The 22,165-nt window shown below is 42.1% G+C and overlaps 1 long non-coding RNA gene across 3 annotated transcripts in view; it reads left to right on the forward strand.

The window, feature by feature from the left end:
- Nucleotides 1-22,165, forward strand: part of LOC116813493 (uncharacterized) — a 70,155-nt gene that overhangs the window by 352 nt on the left and 47,638 nt on the right. For all 3 annotated transcript variants that reach the window (XR_009214802.1, XR_009214801.1, XR_009214800.1), the window contains exons 2-4: nucleotides 353-1,538; nucleotides 5,674-5,732; nucleotides 15,411-15,573. This is a non-coding gene — a long non-coding RNA (uncharacterized LOC116813493). The remainder of the gene's footprint in view (nucleotides 1-352; nucleotides 1,539-5,673; nucleotides 5,733-15,410; nucleotides 15,574-22,165) is intronic.

Raw genomic sequence — 22,165 nt, forward strand, 5'->3', positions numbered from 1 at the left:
AGGGAAGCGAGTTCCTCGTGGCCAGAAAGGACCGGCCCAGTGTCCGGGTGTTAAAAAGGGTAGTGAAGACGTGAAAATGTCCTCAGCGCTCGTACGTTGCAATACAGTGCAGTGGAAATTGTTTAAAGGAATATGGCTTTTATGTCTTCATTTTTAAAAGGATTGGTGGAGTCAGTCCCAAGCAGGACCCACGTTGGAGAGGGGATTACTGATGTTACAAGCGCACATTACTTCAATCCCCTAGGTCTCATTTTCGCGGTCGTTTTAATTTTTCTACTCCACAACAGACTTTTTTTTACTAGGGGTTCTAAGATGATCTACGTAGCTTTTAATTTATTTTCATCTTTTTTAGATGCCTCAGCACTAATGATCATGATCAGAGACCCCGAGTTCTCTCGTGCTACTACGCTTCGCAACACATAGCACAAATGGAATATGTATTGACACACCCCTCTAAAGTTAAGATCTTTTGATATTAAGACCCTTTTTTCCCTTTGATTCTTCCGAACCCTCTGTGTACTTTGAGCAGCACTGTGGTTGACTAATAAATCATCAAATGTGAAAGGAAGAAAGCGACCTTCCCATGTGGAAAAGCAGGATATCTTGCGAGGCTGAATGAGAGAGTATTCGGTAGAATCAGGAGCTGTGGACGCATTCCTGATTTTGTTTTTCCTTATTTTGCTCGGCTATATCTTGGCTCTGTCTTTCATTTCTTGAAAGTTCTGTTCTATTCAGAATATTTAAAAGCACAGCCATTCACTAGACCCTCTCTGGTGGAGGAAGAAAAACTAGAGATGAATACAACATTTGAAACCTTGCTTACAATCTAGCAGGGGAAGTAAGACAGCAATACAAAATAAATTGTTGACTGATACAAATAAAATGCTGCAAGGACCAAGTGGAAGTAAGAGATGATTGCAGCTAAGTGAGAGAAAGGCTGCTGGGGAAAGGTACAGAGTGATTTTGAGAAAAGCCGTTCTAAACAAAGGTGCTTTCCTTTTTCACCAAACAGGCGAGTTTGGTGATTTTGAGAGTAGGTGTTCCAGGCAAGGGAAACAGATGAGAGAAGGCACAGAAGTGGGTGGGTTTAGAGAATTGTGAATAGCCTTTCTGGTTCCAGCATAGGGGAATGGTTGCAAATGAGATTGAAAAGGTAGATTAGGGTGACATCAAGAAGACATTGGAGGCTGGGCGCAGTGGCTCACACCTGTAATCCCAGCACTTTGGGAGGCCGAGGAGGGCGGATTACCTGAGGTCGGGAATTCGAGACCAGCCTGACCAACATGGAGAAACCCTGTCTCTACTAAAACTACAAAATTAGCTGGGCATGGTGGCACATGGCTGTAATCCAGCTACTCAGGAAGCTGAGGCAGGAGAATCTCTAGAACCCGGGAGTCGGAAGTTGCAGTGAGCCGAGATCACACCATTGCACTCTCCAGTCTGGGCAACAAGAGTGAAACTGCGTCTCAAAAAAAAAAAAAAAAACCAACAAAATTGGAACTTGGACTTTATTCTGGAACCATATAAACAGGAACATGGTATGCTCAAAAATATGTTTTTTAAAAGATTACTCCGGCACCAGTGGATGGGATTGAAAAGAGGTAGAAAGTTTGGAAGTGAAGGAGACTCTTACAGCAGTTTTGTGGGGTTTTTTGGTTTACTTATTTATTTATTTTAGTACTAAGGGGGCCGGGCGTGGTTGCTCACTTGGTGGCCTAGTGATGGTGTGGGCCTAGCACTTTGGGAGGCTGAGGTGGAGGGATCACTTGAGGCCAGTAGTTTGAAACCAGCCTGCCCAACATAGCGAAACCCTGTCTCTACTGAAACTACAAAAATTAGCCAGGCGTTCTGGTACACGCATGTAGTCCCAGCTACTTGGGAGGCGGTGGCAGGAGAATTGCTTGAACCCGGGAGGCAGAGGTTGCAGTGAGCTGAGATTGCACCACTGCACTCCAGCCTGGGCAACAGAGATGGACTTTGTCTCAAATAATAATAATAATAATAATGAAAGTACTAAGGGGATTCAGAATGGATGTGAGGGAAAAGGCACAGAGAGAGTAGAGATAATCTTGACTTTCAAAGGAGATAAGAAGGTGTCAAGTGATTTGGGGATATTAAGCTTATCAACAGGGAGAATTCTGGAGCCATAAACAGAGATAGAAATAGAAGGACCCAGCCAGGAGCAGTGGCTCACGCCTGTAATCCCAGCATTTTGGGAGGCCGAGGCAGGCGGGTCACGAAGTCAAGAGATCGAGACCATCCTGGCCAACGTGACGAAACCCCATCTCTACTAAAAATACAAAAATTAGCTGGGCATGGTGGCATGTGCCCTGTAGTCCCAGCTACTTGGGAGGCTGAGGCAGGAGAATGGCATGAACCTGGGAGGCGGAGCTTGCAGTGAGCAGAGATGGTGCCACTGCACTGCAGCCTGGGTGACAGAGCGAGACTCCATCTCAAAAAAAAAAAAAAAAGAAGGACCCAGTTTGGAGGGAATAAGATGAGGCTAGGTTTTTTTGCTTTGTATGTGTGTGTGTGACAGTGTGTCACTCTGTCGCTCAGGCTGAAGTGGAGAGGCATAGTCTCGTCTCACTGCAACCTCCACCTCCTGGGACCAAGTGATCATCCCACCTCAGCCTCTGAGTAGCTGGAACTACTGGTGCACCACCATGCCTGGCTAATTTTTTGTGAAGACAAGTCTTGCCATGTTGCCCAGGTTGGTTTTGACCTCCTGGACTCAAGTGATCCACATACTTAGGCCTCGCAAAATGCTGGGATTATAGGCATGAGCCACCACACCAGGCCTGAGGCTGCTCTGATACAGAGTTTCAGCTGTTGAAGAAATAGCTAGGTAAAATGGTCCAGAGGCCTCTGAAAATGGGAAGATCTAGAACCCTTTGGGCGTGAATTTGGGAACCTTTCCTACAGACATGATAATTAAGGAATTATTGAGGTATACTAGAAAAGGGTATAAGCACAGGATCTAGAGAATGCCAGAGAGAAAAGACAGCGGCAGAGAAGAGCAAGAGGCCAAAGAAAATCACAATAGTGCAGTGCTATGCTATTCAAGGAAGAGGGTGCTTATAGCAAAATAGGATGAGTGATCAGGGTTGTCATATCCTCAAACAGGATGGAAAGGGGATTCTGATTTTGCCAAAGGCAAATCATTGGTAAACTCCAATCTCGTATTTAGAAGTTTGGGTTTATCAATGCTGTAGGAACTGTATGCCATAGGACCCTAACTCTTATTTAAATCAATTTGCGTCTGGCAAAATTGGTTTTTTTATACAGTACATGGTTTGACTTAAAGTTACAGTTTCCAAGAATCTATGGATGACATCAAGTGCAGATGTACTGTATTAAGTACTATTGTATATAGTAGATTATGGCATTGTAGCATTATAGTATATTATTGCAGTCTTAACAGTTGGGAGTATAATGTGTTTTAGTTCCCTGCCAGCCCACAGAATTATTCAGACGAACCAATAAAATTTTGTTTTGAAATTCAAGGCACATCTCACTTTCTTTTTTTTTTTTTTTTCTCCTAAGAGACTCTCGCTCTGTTTCCCAGGCTAGAGTGCAGTGGCATGATTATAGCTCACTGCAGCCTCCACCTCCTGGGCTCAAGTGATTCTCTCACTTCAGCCTCTTGAATAGCTGGGATGATGGGTGTGCACCACCATGCCTAATTTTTTTTTAAATTTTTTGTAGACATGGGGTTTCACTATGTTGTCAGAGCTAATCTCGAACTCCAGGGCTCAAGCGATCCTCCCACCTCAACCTCCCAAAGTGTTGGGATTACAGGTGTGAGCCACCACACCCAGCCTATCTCACCTTCTTGATACTACAAAACCTTCCTCAGTCCCCTGTTTGTTCTCTTTGCTCCCAAGTGCAATCCCTTTGTGGGCCTGCATAGCTTATACTACTTTCCTCTTCTTGTCTGAGGGAATGTGTAACTAATAAACTGTTGTCGATCTTTAAAGAAAAAAAAAGTTTGGATTTATATTCCAAAGGCGTTGGAAAAGGCTTCAATCATGGAAATGATTTGCATTTTAGAAAAGGTGAGAAAGTGGGGCTGGAAAGGTAAAATACTCTTAAGTTTTCGGCAGGCAGAACATATGAGAAGCCATTGTAGTCATTCATGGAGAATAGCAAGGGCCTGGAAAGAATTTTATCTATAACCTTTAACAGAGTAATATCAGCAGAGTAGGAGAAACAGGAAGTTGTAAAGGGTTGAGTGAGGGGCACTTGCAGTCAGTGAATGTTGACCTGTCTTTAAGTAGATGATACTGGACTAGGGCCTAAGCCAACATCATTTACACCATGAAGCAACTCAACAACATTTATTATGAAAACTATGTGCCCGCACGATTAGTATTTGTGTATTCAGATTTAAAGAATAATACTAGCTTTACATGAATACAATAGAGCCTTGAAAACTATACTACAGTAGGCCGGGCATGGTGGCTTATGCCTGTAATCCCAGCACTTTGGGAGGCCGAGGCATTCGAGACCAGCCTGACCAACATGGAGAAACCCCATCTCTACTAAAAATATAAAATTAGCTGGGCATGGTGGTCATGCCTGTAATCCCAGCTACTCGGGAGGCTGAGGCAGGAGAATCACTTCAACCTGGCAGGTGGAAGTTGCAGTGAGCCGAGATCGCGCCATTGCATTCCAGCCTAGGCAACAAGAGCGATACTCCATCTCAAAAAACAAAAAACAACAACAACAAAAAAGAAAACTATACTACATTGGAATAGACAACATAGTGTAACTTTAATGGAAGGATAGCTATCTAATGAGAATGGCATATTTAACTGTGTTTGGGGTTTTAGTTATTTTGCCAAGTCAGGTTACTCATACACAAATATGCAGGTAGTGCCAGCAAAAATATTATCATTAAATAGAGCCCTAAGATAAAATGATATAATACTGTTCCTACTTAAATCACCTTGGTCCATTGATTCAAACTTATATGCTTTTGTGCCAATAGATATGAAAGACTGAATGAATTAGATGATTGATAAGAGTAAGTCACTCAACATAAATAGGTAAGGCTGGGCATGGTGGGTCATGCCTGTAGTCTCAGCACTTTGGAAGGCTTAGGTGGGGGGATCCCTTGAGCCTAGTAATTCAAGACCAGCCTGGGCAACATGGTGAAATGCTGTTTGTACAAAAAATAGAAAAATTAGCCAGGCGTGGTGGCATGCGCCTGTAGTCCTAGCTTCTTGGGAGGCTGAGGCAGGAGAATCACTTGAGCCCAGGAGGTCGAGGCTACAGTGAGCTGGGATCGTGCCACTGCACGCCAGCCTGGGTGATAGAGCAAGTCCCAGTCTCAAAAAAAAAAAAAAAAAGGTAAACAAAATCATTACCCTATAATAGAAATCTCATGTAACCACATATAAAAGTTGAGTCTATTGGTAATTGAGAGTAAAAATCCAAGTTTAATGGATGCTATGGTTTGAATGTGAACCCCAAAATGCCTGTGTTGGAAACTTAATCCCCAGTGCAATGTTGTTGGGAGGTGGGGCCTCATGAAAGGTGATTTGGTCACGAGGGTGGAGTTAATAGATTAATGCCAGAGGGGGTTCCTTATAAGAGGGGGAGTTCAATCCTCTTACTCTGTTTCTCTCTGTTGTCCTCTCTTTGCTCTTCTACTATGGGATGACCCAGCAAGAAGGCCCTCAGCAGATGCTGGCCCCTTGATGTTGGACTCCCTAGCCTTCAGAATGGTGAGCCAATAAATTCCTGTGCATTATAAATTAGCCAGTCTGTGATATTCTGTTACATCAGCACAGAATGGACTAAGACAATAGGAATGTTTAAAGATAGCTTCCTATAAATTTTTATTGCTAAGGTAAATTCCTGGAGTACTCCTTATCCTGTAGAAAACCAAAATATATAGATGTTGAATAGTGAAAACATTCACATTTTAAAACATGATATTTTAGCCATCCACTACATCTTTTTGTGCTCCAATAACCTTTCTAAAAAGCCAACTTGCTTACCAAGAATCTAATGCTATGGTATTTATGGACTAGCAAAAATGTTTCAAATTACATTGCTGGGTACAGAGTTTAGATTATATACTATTCTCTCTTTTAACTAAATAGATGTAAAAATCCTAACAGATGCTCCTTTATTTGCCGAGTATCTGTTATTAAAATCCTGACCGGGTGCGGTGGCTCACGCCTGTAATCCTAGCACTTTGGGAGGCCAAGGTTGATGTGTCACTTGAGGCCAGAAGTTCGAGAGCAGCCTGGCCAACATGGTGAAACCTCATCTCTACTAAAAACACACACACCAAAAAAAGTAAAAAATTAGCTGTAGTCCCAGCTACTCGGGAGGCTGAGGCACAAGAATCACTTGAAACCCAGAGGCAGAGGTTGCAGTGAGCCAAGACTGTACCACTGCACTCCAGCCTGGGCGACACAGTGAGACTCTGTCAAAAAAAAAAACAAAAAAAAAAACGGACAAATCCTTGGAGTCATTTTTTTTTCGTTTTAAAAATTATTTTGAGGCAGACTCTTGTGCCTCAGCCTCCTGAGTAGCTGGGATTAGAGGCATGTGCCACCATGCCTGGTTAATGTTTGTATTTTTATAGAGATGGGGTGTCCCCATGTTGGCCAGGCTGGTCTCAAACTCTTGACCTCAAGTGATCTGCTCGCCTTGGCCTCCCAAAGTGTTGGGATTACAGGCATGAGCCACTGCACCAGGCTAGAGTTGTAATTTCTTTACCTGGCTTGGCTTTCACCTCAGATGAGAAATCATTTTATTTAATATAATTGTTATATTTAATTCTTTTCACAAAATGTAGCACTTAGGTCAGTAGGGTTCTGTGCCATTCCAGTTTAGAGATGCCCTGCATCCTAGCACTGGCTCATATCCATCACCTATATCTTTGTTCACAGGATAATTTAACCTATGGAATGGTGTGCATGGCAAACAAAGGGTGATAGAGTCCAGATTAAAATTCACATGTAAGGGAAAAGAAAAGCATTTTTCCTATTTTCATTTCAGTGGCTGTGTATGCCAGTAGATGGGGGTCAGCATTTTCCCTCATCTGAGTGACTTGGAAGGTTTCTGCAATAAACAAGTCATAAGCATACACTGACGTCTTTTATTACTTCCAGAAACAACAAATTACTCACTGTTAATTTAAGAGGGCTGCTTTAGAAACCTCTGTAAGAGGCCAAAGGAATAATTCAGTTTTACAAGTTAAATGTAACTTAGGTGATGTGTAGGGAAAACTCTCTCTATGATTTTTCTCTACTCTGACACCACAACAATCAACAACACGAGAAGACTTCTGTGACCAAACGTAGGTTTTTTTTTTTTCCCCATGAACCAAGCAGCGGACACCAGCTGGGTGTCCTCTAATTCAATTCCGACACTATCTACGTGAAGGTACTGTCAGAACCCACAGGTTGAGGGCTCAGTCCCCAAGACTGCCCACCCCCCAACTCCAGTCATTAAGTCCAGGCCTCCCGAACTTCTCACCTACAGGCTTCAAGTTGGGGTTCCCATGACCTCCCCTTTGGGTTTGATTAATTTGCCAGCACGGCTCACAGAACTCTGGGAAACACATACCTATGTTTACTGGTTTATTATAAAGGATATTGCAAAGGATACAGATGAAGAGACACATAGGGCAAGATATAGGGGAAGGGATGTGAAACTTCCATGCCCTCCCTGGGCCCGCCACTCTCCAGGAACCTCCATGTGTTCAGCTATCTGGAAGCTCTGTGAACCCAGTTCCCTTGGGTTTTTATGGAGGCTTCCTGACATCAGCATTCCTTCCCGCAGGGTATAGGGCAGATTCTCTGGGAAAAGTCTTAAAACCCACAATCAGAAAGATAGATTAGAGTCCTGCCTTGGGTCAGGTGAAAGGAGGGCAGGAGAAGGTCAGAGGCCTGCTCCTGAGGCTTAACACACCTCACATTATACAAAAGACTGTAACAAGGGCTATAGGAGTTATGAGCGGGGAACTGTGGATAAAAACCAATGTATGTCATAACACCACAGATTATTAGAATAAACAATGGACAGATCCATGAGCTTGCTTTGGAAGTTAGTAAATCCTTGTAAAATTAATTTCATTTTCACTTTGCTACCAGGCATTTTCTGATGACAAATATATTATTTATTGCATAATATATTGTAAGATAGGCTTGAATCTCTCTATCTCAAAATAGCGACTTGGCGGCTAGCCTAACATTTTTGGTTAAGGGCTTAGAAAATGGGAGCTGTGAGGCTGAGTCTTGTTGGGTTTGAATTGTGGTTTACTCTATATTCTTTAATAATGTGGCCTGGATGCTGTCACATGAGCTTATTCTTCTTCCTAAATGTTAATAACGGTAACTGCAGGCTACATTTTATTGAATGAGACTTTTAAGATTACTGTGTCATTTCATTTGATATTTTACAAGTTTTCTTAACCTTTTTATCGATCTAAATTTGCCTTCTCTGATTGTAACTGGAAGAAGAAAAGTCCATACAATAAAGACAATAAGATATTAGTTCTTTATCAAAATAGGGAGAAGAAACATAAACAACTTTCCTTCACAAAAATAATCTTTTTGTATCTGACTCAAAAAGATTATCAGGCCAGGCTTGGTGGCTCATGCCTATAATCCTAGCACTGTGGGAGGCCAAGACGGGCAGATCACTTGAGGTCAGGAGTTCAAGACCAGCCTGGCCAATATGGTGAAATTCCATCTTTACCAAAAAAATACAAAAAAAAAAAAAATTAGCTGGGTGTTGTGGTGTGCACCCGTAATCCCAGTTACTTGGGAGGCTGAGGCATGAGAATTGCTTGAACCGAGGAGGTGGAGGTTGCAGTGAGCTGAGATCGTGCCATTGCACTCTGGCCTGGTTGACAGGGTGAGAGCTTGTCTCAAAAAAAAAAAGATTATCCAATCACCTATAATAGCAGTTAAAAGACTTCAGTCAGTCCTAGCTCTACTTGGCTAAGTGACTTAACTATAAACCATCTCCATTTCTTTCAGAAAATGTATTTTCTATTCCTTTGGAAGTACTTTTCCCTTTCTATTCCCTGAGTTCTGTTGTGAGCTGTCATCATAACTTGGGCCTCCCTGGCTAAGTAATTGGTACAAGGGCTTACACCTTCTTGCCCAATCTTGCGAGTTAGTACAGCTCAGTAATGATTGGCACATGTTTGATTCAGACCATTCTTTCCCTGGGATTTTTCTATTAATAAATGGTTGCAGGAAGGAGGACTTGAAGAAGGAATCATTTCTTTTCTGTCTCAAGTTATGACAATATGAGTCAAGAGCTGCCAGTAACTGGGGTTCCGGGAGAAACCTATGTGAGAAGATGAAGCCACCATTTGTCATCATAAGGGGTGGGTCAGCATTCCAGTTGTCCCATTTTTCTTGCTCTTCAGTTATACAAATAAAGAAAATTTAGGCCAGGCGCCGTGGCTCACGCCTATAATCCTAGCACTTTGGGAGGCTGAGGCAGGCAGATCACAAGGTCAGGAGATCGAGACCATCCTGGCTAACACAGTGAAACCCCATCTCTACTAAAAATACAAAAAATTAGCCGGGCATGGTGGTGGGCGCCTGTAGTCCCAGCTACTCAGGAGGCTGAGGCAGGAGAATGGCATGAACCTGGGAGGCGGAGCTTGCAGTGAGCCGAGATCGTGCCAGCCTGGGCTACAGAGCGAGACTCTGTCTCAAAAAAAAAAAAAGAGAAGAAAATTTTCATTCTTATCTAAGGTAGGTCCGGCTAGCTTTCTGTCACTTGCAACCAAAAGTCCAGGCTTATACGAGAGAGAAATAAAAAGATATTTAGGTTCAAAAAATCAGTTGCACAAGTACAAGACAGGAGAGGCCTGCCTGATTGTTCACAGTTTACGTAGTACCTAGAAATGTTAATTAACCACAAGCCTGCCATGAACCAACGAAGGCACAGAATTGCTTAAAACAAAACTTGAGTGCAATTTGGATTGCAATAGTAAAAGTATAGGTCAGAAGGGAGGTAGCAGTTTGGTTTACTATGTTTGGTCAGATCCTGGCTGTAGCTTTTCTGTTGTGGAGAAAAGTTGTATTGTTGTAAAGTTCTAGATAGCACATTGTACAGGAGAATGAAAACTAGATGGTATGGAGGAGGATAGCCATAAAAGTGAGGAGATTCAGGAAAAAAATATATTATTAGTAATGATAAAAATTCTAGAGAAAGATTGGTGAAAAATAACAAGGGAAATGGAAAAAAGTAGAAGCAAAAGCCACCATCTTTAAACACGAAGTACCAGGCACTATACTCATGCACTTTATGTTGTTATTAAATCCTTCAGTAAGCTTCTCAGGTAGATAGGTCTTACTATGCCCATTTTACAAATGAGAAAACAGAAGCACAGTGAAGTTATGTAATTTGTTCAAGGTCACCTGGCTAGACAGAGAGGGTCCACATTTATATCCAAACATGTCTAATACCTAAAGCCAAACTCTTTAGCTATACTACCTCTTTGGATAACTTTCTTTTTTTTTTTTTTTTGAGACGGAGTCTCGCTCTGTCGCCCAGGCTGGAGTGCAGTGGCACAATCTCGGCTCACTGCAAGCTCCGCCTCCCGGGTTCACGCCATTCTCCTGCCTCAGCCTCTCTGAGTAGCTGGGACTACAGGCGCCCGCCACCACGCCCGGCTAATTTTTTTGTATTTTTAGTAGAGACGGGGTTTCACCGTGGTCTCGATCTCCTGACCTCATGATCCACCCGCCTCGGCCTCCTAAAGTGCTGGGATTACAAGCATGAGCCACCGCGCCCGGCCTTTGGATAACTTTCACTGAATAATATGTCAAGTCTGATAGGTAAATGAAATAAATTAGCGTCAGTACAGGAGGATCAGTGGTTCCCTCAGCCAGACAGGCTATCTTGTTTCTCCCTCTGAGTTTCCATGTGGTTTGGTTTGTGCCTTTCTAATGCCCTTTGAATTTCTTGTCTGATGTTGTATTATTGTCTGAACCCTGTGAACAAGATATTAAGTTTCTTTAGGGCAAAAACTTTGGGTTTTTTTTTTTTTTGATCTCACAGAACACTCAATACAGTGCCTTGTGCACAGACTTCTAGTGACTTCCTAACCATGGGGGTAACTGACAATGGAATGGGATGTCTCATGGAGCAGAAAGCTATTATATCACTGGATTTGTTCAGAGATACAGAGGGAATATCTGCATTGGATGTTGGACCAGAGGAACTCCTTAGACACTTTACTTCCATAGCCCCAGTGTTCATTACATATTACATTTTTCAAAATGAAATTGGCTTTAACTTTAAATATGATGATTGCATATTAACATAAAGAAGTTGTATTTCTTTATAATTCTTTATAAAGAAATATGTATAATTATAATTCTTTATAATTCTTTGCTTACCCATACTAAAATTAGGGTACTTTTTTTTTTTTTTGAAGACGGAGTTTCGCTCTTGTCATCCAGGCTGGAGTGCAATGGCACGATCTCGGCTCACTGCAACCTCTGCCTGCTGGGTTCAAGCAATTCTCCTGCCTCAGCCTCCCAAGTAGCTGGGACTACAGGTGTGTGCCACCATGCCCAGCTAATTTTTGTATTTTTAGTAGAGACTGGGTTTCACCATCTTGGCCAGGCTGGTCTCGAACTCCTGACCTCGTGATCCACCCGCCTTGGCCTCCCAAAGTGCTGGGATTATAGGCGTGAGCCACCGCGCCCGGCAAAATTAGGATACTTTTTAATCAGTGTTGGCCATTTTATTGATTTCTCCTCCCGAGAGAAATCAGCAGCCTACAATAGAAAAACACATGCCTATGGCTGGGCGCGGTGGCTCACACCTGTAATCCCAGCACTTTGGGAGTCCAAGGCATGCAGATCATTTGAGTCCAGGAGTTCAAGACCAGCCTGGCCAACATGGTGAAACCCTGTCTCTACTTAAAAAATACAAAAACTTCCAGGCGTGGTGGCTCACGCTTGTAATCCCAGCACTTTGGGAGGCCAAGGCAGGCAAATCACCTGAGGTCAGGAGTTCGGGATCAGCCTGGCCAACATGGTGAAACCCCATCACTACAAAATACAAAAAAATTAGCTGAGCGTGGTAGTATGTGCCTGTAGTCCCAGCTACTCGGGAGGCTGAGGCAGGAGAGTCACTTGAACCTGGGAGGCAGAGGTTGCAGTGAGCCGAGATCCTGCCACTGCACTCCATCCTGGGTGACAGAGTGAGACTCCATCTCAAAAAAAAAAAAAAAAGAAAAAAGAAAAAAATGCCCATGTCGACTGGGCACGATGGCTCATGCCTGTAATCTTAGCACTTTGGGAGGCCAAGGCAGATGGATAGCTTGAGCTCTGGAGTTCAAGACCAGCCTGGGAAACATGACGAAACCCTGTCTCTACCAAAAATACAAAAATTAGCTGGGGGTGGTGCAGTACGCCTGTGGTCCCAGCTACTTGGGAGGCTGAGATGGGAGGATCGCTTGAGCCCAGGAGATCAAGGCTGCAATGAGCTATAATCATGCCACTGCACTCCAGCCTGGGAGACATAGTGAGACCCTGTCTCTAAATAAATAAATAAATAAATAAATAAATAAATAAAATAAAAGTAAAAAAAAAGCCCGTGCCTAATTTGAAAGAAATTTATAAATTTTAAGTTTTTAGTCAGGGAAGTGGAAATGAACTGTCATAAAGTGGGATGTTTTATATTTATTTTTGTTCCTAGTTACTAAGACAAGAATGCTATTCAAAGAAAGTGAATGAATAGAAAATAGGAGACACTATAATAGTATAACATCAAGAATGCTTAAAAAAACAGTCTCAGAATTGTTCTTTGTACACAAAAACAATGGTGCTTAACAATATATTGGTTCCTAAATCAAATTTCCAGCTGCCAGCAGCCATCCTTGAGTGGGAGGTGATTTAGTGCAAGCAAGTTGGTTGCAGCATGCCTCCTGCTTCCCAGGCACCGAACCCACTGGTAGCAGAGCTACAGGACTGTTGAGCACTTGGATCCAACATCCTACTGCTCATAGTGCCGTAAAACCATGAACTAAACCTTTTAATTGTTAGAGAACAATGGTCAATAAAGCAAAATCGGTGTTCTTCCAGATGGCATTACTTGGGGCCTCCACTGCTGCTTGCTCCTGCCCTCTGGTTGCTTAGATCTTGGGGAGCCTTGTTAGATGGGTCAAAGCCTGCATGATCTGACAGCCTCAGTGAGCAGGCCAGAATTGCAGGGGAGAATGTGGGACAACATATTCTACAATGATGGCCTTACTATTAGAAGAAAAGCCCTTGGGAAACCTACTTCATGTTCTGTCATTTTTGCCATTTCGGGAAACTGCCAAACCTGCTTATTTGAAGTTCATCCATATTCTTCATCTCAAGCACCCAGAATACCAAATCAAAATGTGAGGAAAGCAGGAAGGTACTAGAATGTGGGGTCAAATATGGGGGCCTTCAAAGCTCATATAATTAATCAAATCAACAATAAAAAATACAACTAGAATTTCAGTTTTATCATCATGGCCATGAAAATGGGAGAATATAGCCTTTGTGTTTTTCCTAGATGCATTCTAAATTGTACTGTTAAAGAAATTTCTGAACTTTTACATACAAGTTTTTAGTTGGTCATTGTGCTCATAAAAATACTTTTAGAAAACAAATGAAACTTAGGAATGCTAATTTAGTAAAATGGCTGTCAAGATCTGGCAGGCTGCCGGACATCGTGGCTCACGCCTATAATCCCAGCTTTTTGGGAGGCCAAGGTGGGAGGATTGCTTGCTTAAGCCCAGGAACTCAAGACCGTCTTGGATGACATAGTGAAACCTCCATCTCCACAAAAATAAAAAATTAGCTGGGCATGTTGGCACACCTGTAGTCCCAGCTACTCGGGAGGCTGAAGTAGGAGGATCAATCAAGCCCAGGAGGTTGAGACTGCAGTGAGTTGTGATCGCACCACTGCACTCCAGCCTGGGTGACAGTGAGACCTTCTTTCAAAAACAAACAAACAAAAAAGATCTGGTAGACTGAGTTAGATTATTAGGATTTCTAAAGATATATTTGAAATCAAATGATAAAATCCTATGAGTTGCTCAATATTTTACATTTTAATAAGATTGGAGATTTTTCAAATTATGAAATATTTTCATGTCTGTGATATTTTCACTCAGCCTTAAGATCAGTACAGAAGAACTCCCATCCAAATTAAAATCATTGGATAACCTTAAACTTTCCCGTCTTGTCTCCTGATAACCTCCTGTTTATTCTTTAAAAATCAGTATAAGCATAATTTTCCTCTATGGAAATTTTAATGAATTTTTCCTGTAGGCAAAGTTATTTTTGCCTTCCTTGATTCCCAAATTCTATCTGTCCTAGCTCAATGGATTCAATATTTATTGAATTGCCCAGCATGGGTGAACCAATTACAAAAATGAAGACATGGGTATTGCTATGGTTTGAATGTCCCCTTCAAAACTCATGCTGAAACTTAACCCTCCATGTGGCAGTATTGAGGGGTAGGGACTTTAAGAAGATTAATAAATTCATTGATTAATGGATTAATGGCTTCATGGATTAATAGGTTATCATGGGAGAGAAACTAATGGTTTTATAACAAGAGGGAGAGACCTAGCTAGCATGTGAGCACACTCACCCCCTTCACCATGTGATGCCCTGCACCACCTCAGGACACTGCAGAGTCCCCACCAGCAGCAAGAAGGCTCTCACCAGATTTGGCCCCTCAACCATAGACTTCCCAGCCTCCAAAACTGTGAGAACTAAATTTCATTTCTTAAAAGTTATCCAGTTTCAGGCCAGGGGTGGTGGGTCACTCCTACAATCCCAACACTTTGGCAGGCTAAGGCAGGAGGATTGCTTGAGGCCAGGAGGAGTTAGAAACCAGCCTAGTCAACATAGCGAGACTCTGTCTCTACAAAACAAAAATTAAATTTTTTTTTTTAATTTTTAAAAATGTTAAAGTAGGTTGGATGTGGTGGTGTGCACCTGTGGTCCCAGCTACTCAGGAGACTGAGGCAGAGGATTACTTGAGCCCAGGAGTTTGAGGCTGCAGTGAGCTGTGATTGTGCCACTGCACTCCAGCCTGGGTGACAGAGCAAGACCCTATCTCTAAATAAATAAATAAGTAACCAACCCAATTTCAGATATTCTGTTATAAGCAACAAAAAATCAACTAAGATATCTAAGAATATAACTGTTAGATACTGTGGCAGGCAGCCTCTAACATGGTCCCCAGTGATCCCGCCTTTTGGTGTATAATCTCTTCTCCTTGAATATGGGCTGGATTTACTGACTTGTTTCTAATGAATAAAATTTGGCAAAGGTGACGGGATGTCACTTTTGGGATTAGGTTATAAAACAACTAGGGCTTTTTCTTGAGCACCTTCTCTCTCTCTGTCTCTCTCTCTGAAGAAAGCCAGCTGCCGTGTTCTGAGTACCCTCTGGAAGGGCCTGCATGGCAAGGAACTGATGTTTCCAGCCAGCAGCCAGCAAGAACTGCAAGCCTTGTGAATGAGCTTGGAAGCAGATCCTCCCTCACTCAAGCCGTGATATGACAACAGCCTGAGACCCAGAGGTCAGTAAATTGTCAAGTTTGTATATCTAGTAAATAGCAGAGCCAAAATTCCTGTCTCTCAAACTCAAGATTTCCTCATCTATAAAATGTAGTAATTGTTCCACAAGGCCAGGTGCAAAGTGTCATTTAGCTATAAGAGTGTAATGAATCTAGGTCCCAAATTAAGTTCATCATTGTCCCCTCCTTCCCCCTACACTGATCCTCTTCTTTCAGGCTCCCTGCCCATGTTTTTTGTTTGTTTGTTTCTTTTTTTCCCCCTGCCCATGTTCTTGATTAACTCTCAAATCAGTCAGGCTCAAAATTTTGCAAATTTTAACACCCTCTTTTTTTCTCCCTTCCCATATGTAAAATGAGTTCTGTATGGTTTTATCTTGAAATTATCTTTTTGTTCTTCTCCCTAGTTCAAGCTTCTACCATATCATGTGTGGATAGTTGCAAAACCTACAGAATGTCCAGTTTTTCCTGGCCCAATCCACTTTGCGTGGATACTTCTCACACTAATCTTCTTTAAATGCTATTTTCATCAATGTCTCCAAAAACCGTAACAAGCCCCTGTTTCTTATAAATTATGTCCCACTCCTCTCCTGGCTTAGCTCTCCAAAAGCCAGCACCACCCTTGGGAGCCAGCTTTCTAATCCCCAATACAAACCTTCTGCTTCAGTCTATCTGGCTTGCTCTTGGGCCCTTAAGTTATCCATGCTAGTGTCTGCCTCTGAGACTTTGTATTGTCTTTGGATTGTTATTTTATTGTTTACCCAAATTCTGCCATCCATAGCATCCCAGCTAAATCCAACATCCTGCTCGGATCCCAAGAGGCTTCACTATTGCTAAACTTGACATCACAGATCTTTCTAGGCTCTTAAGGGCTACTATTCCCCATTAAATTTCCCTATTCTCTTTCCATACAAGTACCCAAAATGTAAGTGTCCCCACTCATCCATCTTTTCCTGTACACTGGTCCCCAGACCCCCTTGTGCCTCCCCAAACTCATTCCCCCACTGCTTCATTCCTCCTCATACCTTTCTGCTGTACTCTCCGGAACCCCCACTTTATGGAGAGCAAACCATCCTACATCCCCAGTCTGTCTCCCACTCCTTGCCTGAACAGAAACTTGGCTATCTTACAAGAACATAGCTTCCCCTGCTGCTGTCTTGAATTGAGGGGTGTTTACTTTACCAGTCCTCATATACTGCGGGGTTGGGAGCAGGGTTGGCCTTCTCCCAGCTTCACGGTGCTACTGCCACACCATTGCTCTGAAAATAAATAAGAGATTAAGCCAGCTGGCATGCCCGCCCCCCATCCGTCCATGCCTGTATCATCTAACACCTTCCTGACACTCCTACGATGATTTTTTTTTAAAGGCACCTGGTTTATAATCTTTCTCTACTAGATTAAAGATCTTAAATTACAGCTTTAAAACCATATTTTTTATTATTCTTTCTCCTTAAAAATGTACTATAATAGGCCATGCAGGATGGCTCACACCTGTAATCCCAGTGCACAGCGGGGCTGAGGCAGGAGATTCTTGAGGCTAGGAGTTTGAGGCCAGCCTAGACAACATAGCAAGACCTCTTATCTACAAAAAATAAATACTAAAAAAATTAGCCGTGCATGATGGCATATGCCTGCAGTCCCAGCTACGAAAGAGGCTGAGTGGGGAGGATTGCTTGAACCCAGTTTGAGGCTGTAGTGAGTTATGATCGCACCTGTAAATAGCCACTGCACTTCAGCCTGGACAACAGAGTGAAACTGTATCGTTGAAAAAAAAAAGTGCTATAATAAAATCCCTCTATAATCTTATCTATCTGCACCCTACTCCAGTGATGACCACCATGCACAGCTTGGTGTGCATGCTTCTGAAACTGCAGTCTCGAGTCTACTTTAGAGGTCATTGTCTTTGTGGATTACCTTTAGAGAACCCTACCCTTCCTGCACTTTTATCTGCTCAACTCCAGGGACCTTCACCTGGCCCCCAACTATTTTGTTTTAGAGGGCTTAAACTCCAACCTTCCTCCCTCTAACTACAACCTCCTTTCCCTTCTAGTTGCCTCATGCTGTCCCCATACCTGCTTTTGAGGTATAATCACACAATCTTTTCTTTTTAATTGAGCTGAAATTCACATAACATACAATTAACCATTTTAAAGTATACACTTTGGTGGCATTTAGTGCATTCCAAGTGCTGTGTAAATACTACCCAGTCTGCAGATTTAATGAAATCCCTATGAAAATCCCAATTTTTTTTTTTTTTGCAGAAATAGAAAAATCCATCCTAAAATTTATATGAAATCTCAAGGGACCCTGAATAGCCAAAACAACTGATATAGAACAAAGTTGGAGGGGTTCACACTTTCTGATTTCAAAACTTACTACAAATCTACAGTAGTCAAAACAATATGGTACTAGTGTAAGGACATATAGACCAATGGAATAGAATAGAGAGCCCAGAAATAAATCCTCACATATATGGTCAATTGATTTTCAAGAAGTATGCCAAGACCATTCAACGGGAAAAGGACAATCTTTGTAACAAATGGTGCTGGGAAAACTGCATATCCATATGCAAAAGAATGAAGTTGGATTCTTACCTTACACCATATATACAAATTAACTCAAAATGGATCAAAGATCTAAAGGTAAGACCTACTCTTAGAAGAAAATGCAGGAGAAAATATGACATTGGATTTGGCATATTTGTTTGATGTGATACCAAATACGAAGGTAACAAAAGAAAAAACCAACAGTGGACCCCGTGAAAACTAAAAACTTTTGTGCGTCGAAAGACACTATCAATAGGGTAAAAAGGCAACCTATATAATGGGAGGAAATATCTGCAAATCATATTCTGATAAGGGATATGTTTGAGATATTTCCAGAATATATAAATTACTTTTTAAAACAAAAATATACTATTTTTGTGAGGTAAAAGATAATTAAAATTTAGAGGTTTATTCTCTCTCTCTATATATGTATTTGTATATGTGTGTGTGTGTGTATACAAATAGACCCCAACTTACGATGGTTTGACTTACAATTTTTCAACTTTATGATGGGTTTATTAGGGTAGTAAATGCATTTTTGACTTACACTATTTTCCATTTACAGTGGGTTTATTGGGATGTAATCCCATCATAAGTGGAGCATCATTTGTTTTATAGAATATATATGTTGAGGAAGACATATATAAGTTAGTATTATAAGCTTCATGAGATTAGGGGCCACATCTGGCATATGTAACATTTTTTCCCACAGTGCCTTGTAACAAGATCTTGACCCACAGTAAGTTTTCAATATTTTTAAAAATTAAATGAATGAATGACAGAGAAAGAATATTCTGTTTAATCCCTACATTACTACCAGCATTATTTTTCTAAAATTCAGATCCATTTGTGCTGTTCCTTGTTTAGAAATATTGTGTGACCTCACAGTGCCTTTAGAATCTGGTGTGAACTCCTTAGATGTTGGGCAGACCTTCCCTCCATCTGTTCTCGTGCTCAGCCCCCACATGGTACAGTAGAAAAGTGGCTTCAGCTTTCATGTACCTTGGTCAAATAGGGGCAACAGACACTACCTCAAGGATTATTGAAAGGATTAAATGAGGCCGGGCATAGTAGTTCATGCCTGTAATCCCAGCTCTTTGGGAGGCAGAGGTGGGCAGATCACTTGAGCTCAGGAGTTTGAGACCAGCTTAGCCAACATGGTGAAACCCGATGTCAACTAAAAATACATAAGTTCCCCGGGTGTGGTGGCACGTGCTTGTAATCCCAGCTACTCGGGAGGCTGCAACAGGAGAGTCGCTTGAACCCAGGAGGTGGTGGTTGGAGGTTGCAGTGAGCCAAGATGGCACCACTGCATTCCAGCCTGGGTGACAGAGTGAGACTTGGTCTCAAAAAAAAAAAAAAAAAAAAAAGCAGCAGCCAGGCACAGTGGCTCATGCCTGTAATCCCAGCACTTTGGGAGGCCAAGGAGAGAGATCACCTGAGGTCAGGAGTTCGAGACCAGCCTGGCCAACATGGTAAAACCCCATCTCTACTAAAAATACAAAAAATTAGCCGAGCGTGGTGGTGGGTGCCTGTAGTCCCAGCTACTCAGGAGGCTGAGGCAGGAGAATCACTTGAACCTGGGAGGCGGAGGTTGCAGTGAGCCGAGATTGTGCCACTGTACTCCAGCTTGGGCAAATAAGAGTGAAACTCCATCTCAAAAAAAAAAGATTAAATGAGGTGTCACCTGAAAATTTCCAGCGTATAGTTGTGATGAGTCAATTAACATGTTTCCTTTTCACCCTCCTGCATGCTGCCCTTCAGCGCACTATACTATTCACACTTTCAGAGTGTACATGTAATTTCACTTCTCCATATTTTGTTCATGCTTTCCCCACTGCTTTGTGTGTGTCTTCCCTGTCTTCCACCTCTCTATAAAAATTAAATTGAAAGCTTCAAGACAAGTCTCAAATTGTACTTAGTAAAAGCTTTCTGACTCCCCCAGGAGGCCTTAATTCTTTCTTTATGCTTTCATGTAATTTTATAAGACGATTTCTAAGAAACTTTCATAGGCTATCTTATATTACAGTTATTTGTGGACATAACTTGTGGACATCTATATGTATCTTAAAAGCCCAAAACAATATTAATTAAACTGAGCTGATTTTGTTGACCAGGAAATTTGGATCTTAAATCTCATAACTGAAATATATCATGAAATCATCCAAAGCACGCTCTCTCTATACATAGTTCCTCTCTTTATGTGATAACACCCAGCCTGGCAGTATAGCACCCTTGCCACCCACAGCTCTCTGGAAGATACAGCTATACAAGATAACATGAGGTAATGTGACTTCTAGGGATAGGTGGTGGTGGGGAAGCCCATCACTGCTTAGACCAGCGTCGAACATGCCTGACCCAGGTGGAGTAAATTATTTGCTCAGAAATGACTTGTATGGTCCAGGTTCTCTCAGAGGAGCCAGGCTAGTTCATGAAGAAGAAGTTTAGTGTGTATTGCCAGTTGAATGTGAGTACTGGAGCTCAGTGGTCTTCCTCATCTAGATCCAGGAAGAGCAGCCATGTTGTGCCTCACACAGGATGAAGGAGCCAAGGAAGACAGAATGTGGGAGAGGCTGGAGCTGGCTGAGAAGCAAAGACAAAGGGGACACAGAGGGACAAGCCACCCTGTCCCTGAGAATTCCCCAGTTCTCTGGCCAATTTGGATGAAACCCAGCAACTCTTTGTGTTCCATCCTTCGATACTGTGAGGTCTCTCTATACACTCAGTAAATGCTCCTTTTTACCTCACTGGACTAATGCTTTTTAGAGTCACATGCATGCTGACTTCAACAAAGCAAATTGTTTATCTGAATCAACTCTGCCCTGTACCATGTCCAGTCACTTGAATTTCTATTTCATCTTCGACTCTCCATGTGCTAATTATGACTTTGGGCAAATCTTTTGTTCACTCTGTGTATTTGTCCATTTTCACATTGCTATAAAGATACCATTGAGACTGGGTAATTTATAAACAAAAGACATTTAATTGACTCACAGTTCTGCGTGGCTGGAGAGGCCTCAGGAAACTTACAATCATCTTGGAAGGAAAAGGGGAAGCAGGGCACATCTTACATGGCAGCAGGCAAGAAGAAGAGAAAGGGGTAAGTGCCACACACTTATCAAACAAGCCCATCTCGTGAGAACTCACTATCACGAGAACAGCATGGGGAACTGCCCTTGTGATCCAATCACATCCCACCAGGACCCTCCCTTGACATGTGGGGATTACAATTTGGATTGCAATTCAACATGAGATTTGGGTGGGGACACAGAGCCAAACCGTATCACTCTCTGTCTCAGTTTCTTTAGTAGGTAAAATGCAATAATTTCATATGGTGCTTTATCACTTTCCATACATTATCTCATATGAATTTTTAAAAAGTTCTTATGATACAGGCTAATAATTTTTTCCCACGTTTTACAAACAAAGGAACTTTCCCAAGATCTCACAATTAAGTCCTAGTGAAATGGGACTCAAACACCAGTCTCTGACTTCTGTCTACTGAGGCGGTCATCAACTCTACCTCAGAGAATATAAATTTTTTTCAATTGTAAGTCTTTGCAGATTGATTAAGAGCCCCTTCTTGAGAATTTTTGGTGAAAGACTTTGAAGTCATAAGAGGTAACAGTGACTTCATATTATATTTGTATGAGTCCTGTTTCAAAATATATTGATAATGTGGCTGGGTGCGGTGGCTCATGCCTGTAATCCAGCACTTTGGGAGGCCGAGGTGGGCAGATCACCTGAGGTCAGGAGTTCAAGACCAGCCTGGCCAACATGGCGAAACCCCATCTCTACTAAAAATACAAAAATTAGCCAGGCATGGTGGCATATGCCTGTAATCCCAGCTACTTGGGAGGCTGAGGCAGGAGAATCGCTTGAACCCAGAAGGCAGAGGTTGCAGTGAGCCGAGATCATGCCATTGCATTCCAGCCTGGGCAACAAAGTGAGACTCCATCTCAAAATAGATAGATAGATATAGATAGATAGATAGATAGATAGATAGATAGATAGATAGATAGATAATGAATTCTGTGATAGGACCACTAGAG

This window comes from Hylobates moloch, unplaced genomic scaffold, assembly GCF_009828535.3.
Source record: "Hylobates moloch isolate HMO894 unplaced genomic scaffold, HMol_V3 SCAFFOLD_9, whole genome shotgun sequence".
NCBI lineage: Eukaryota > Metazoa > Chordata > Mammalia > Primates > Hylobatidae > Hylobates > Hylobates moloch.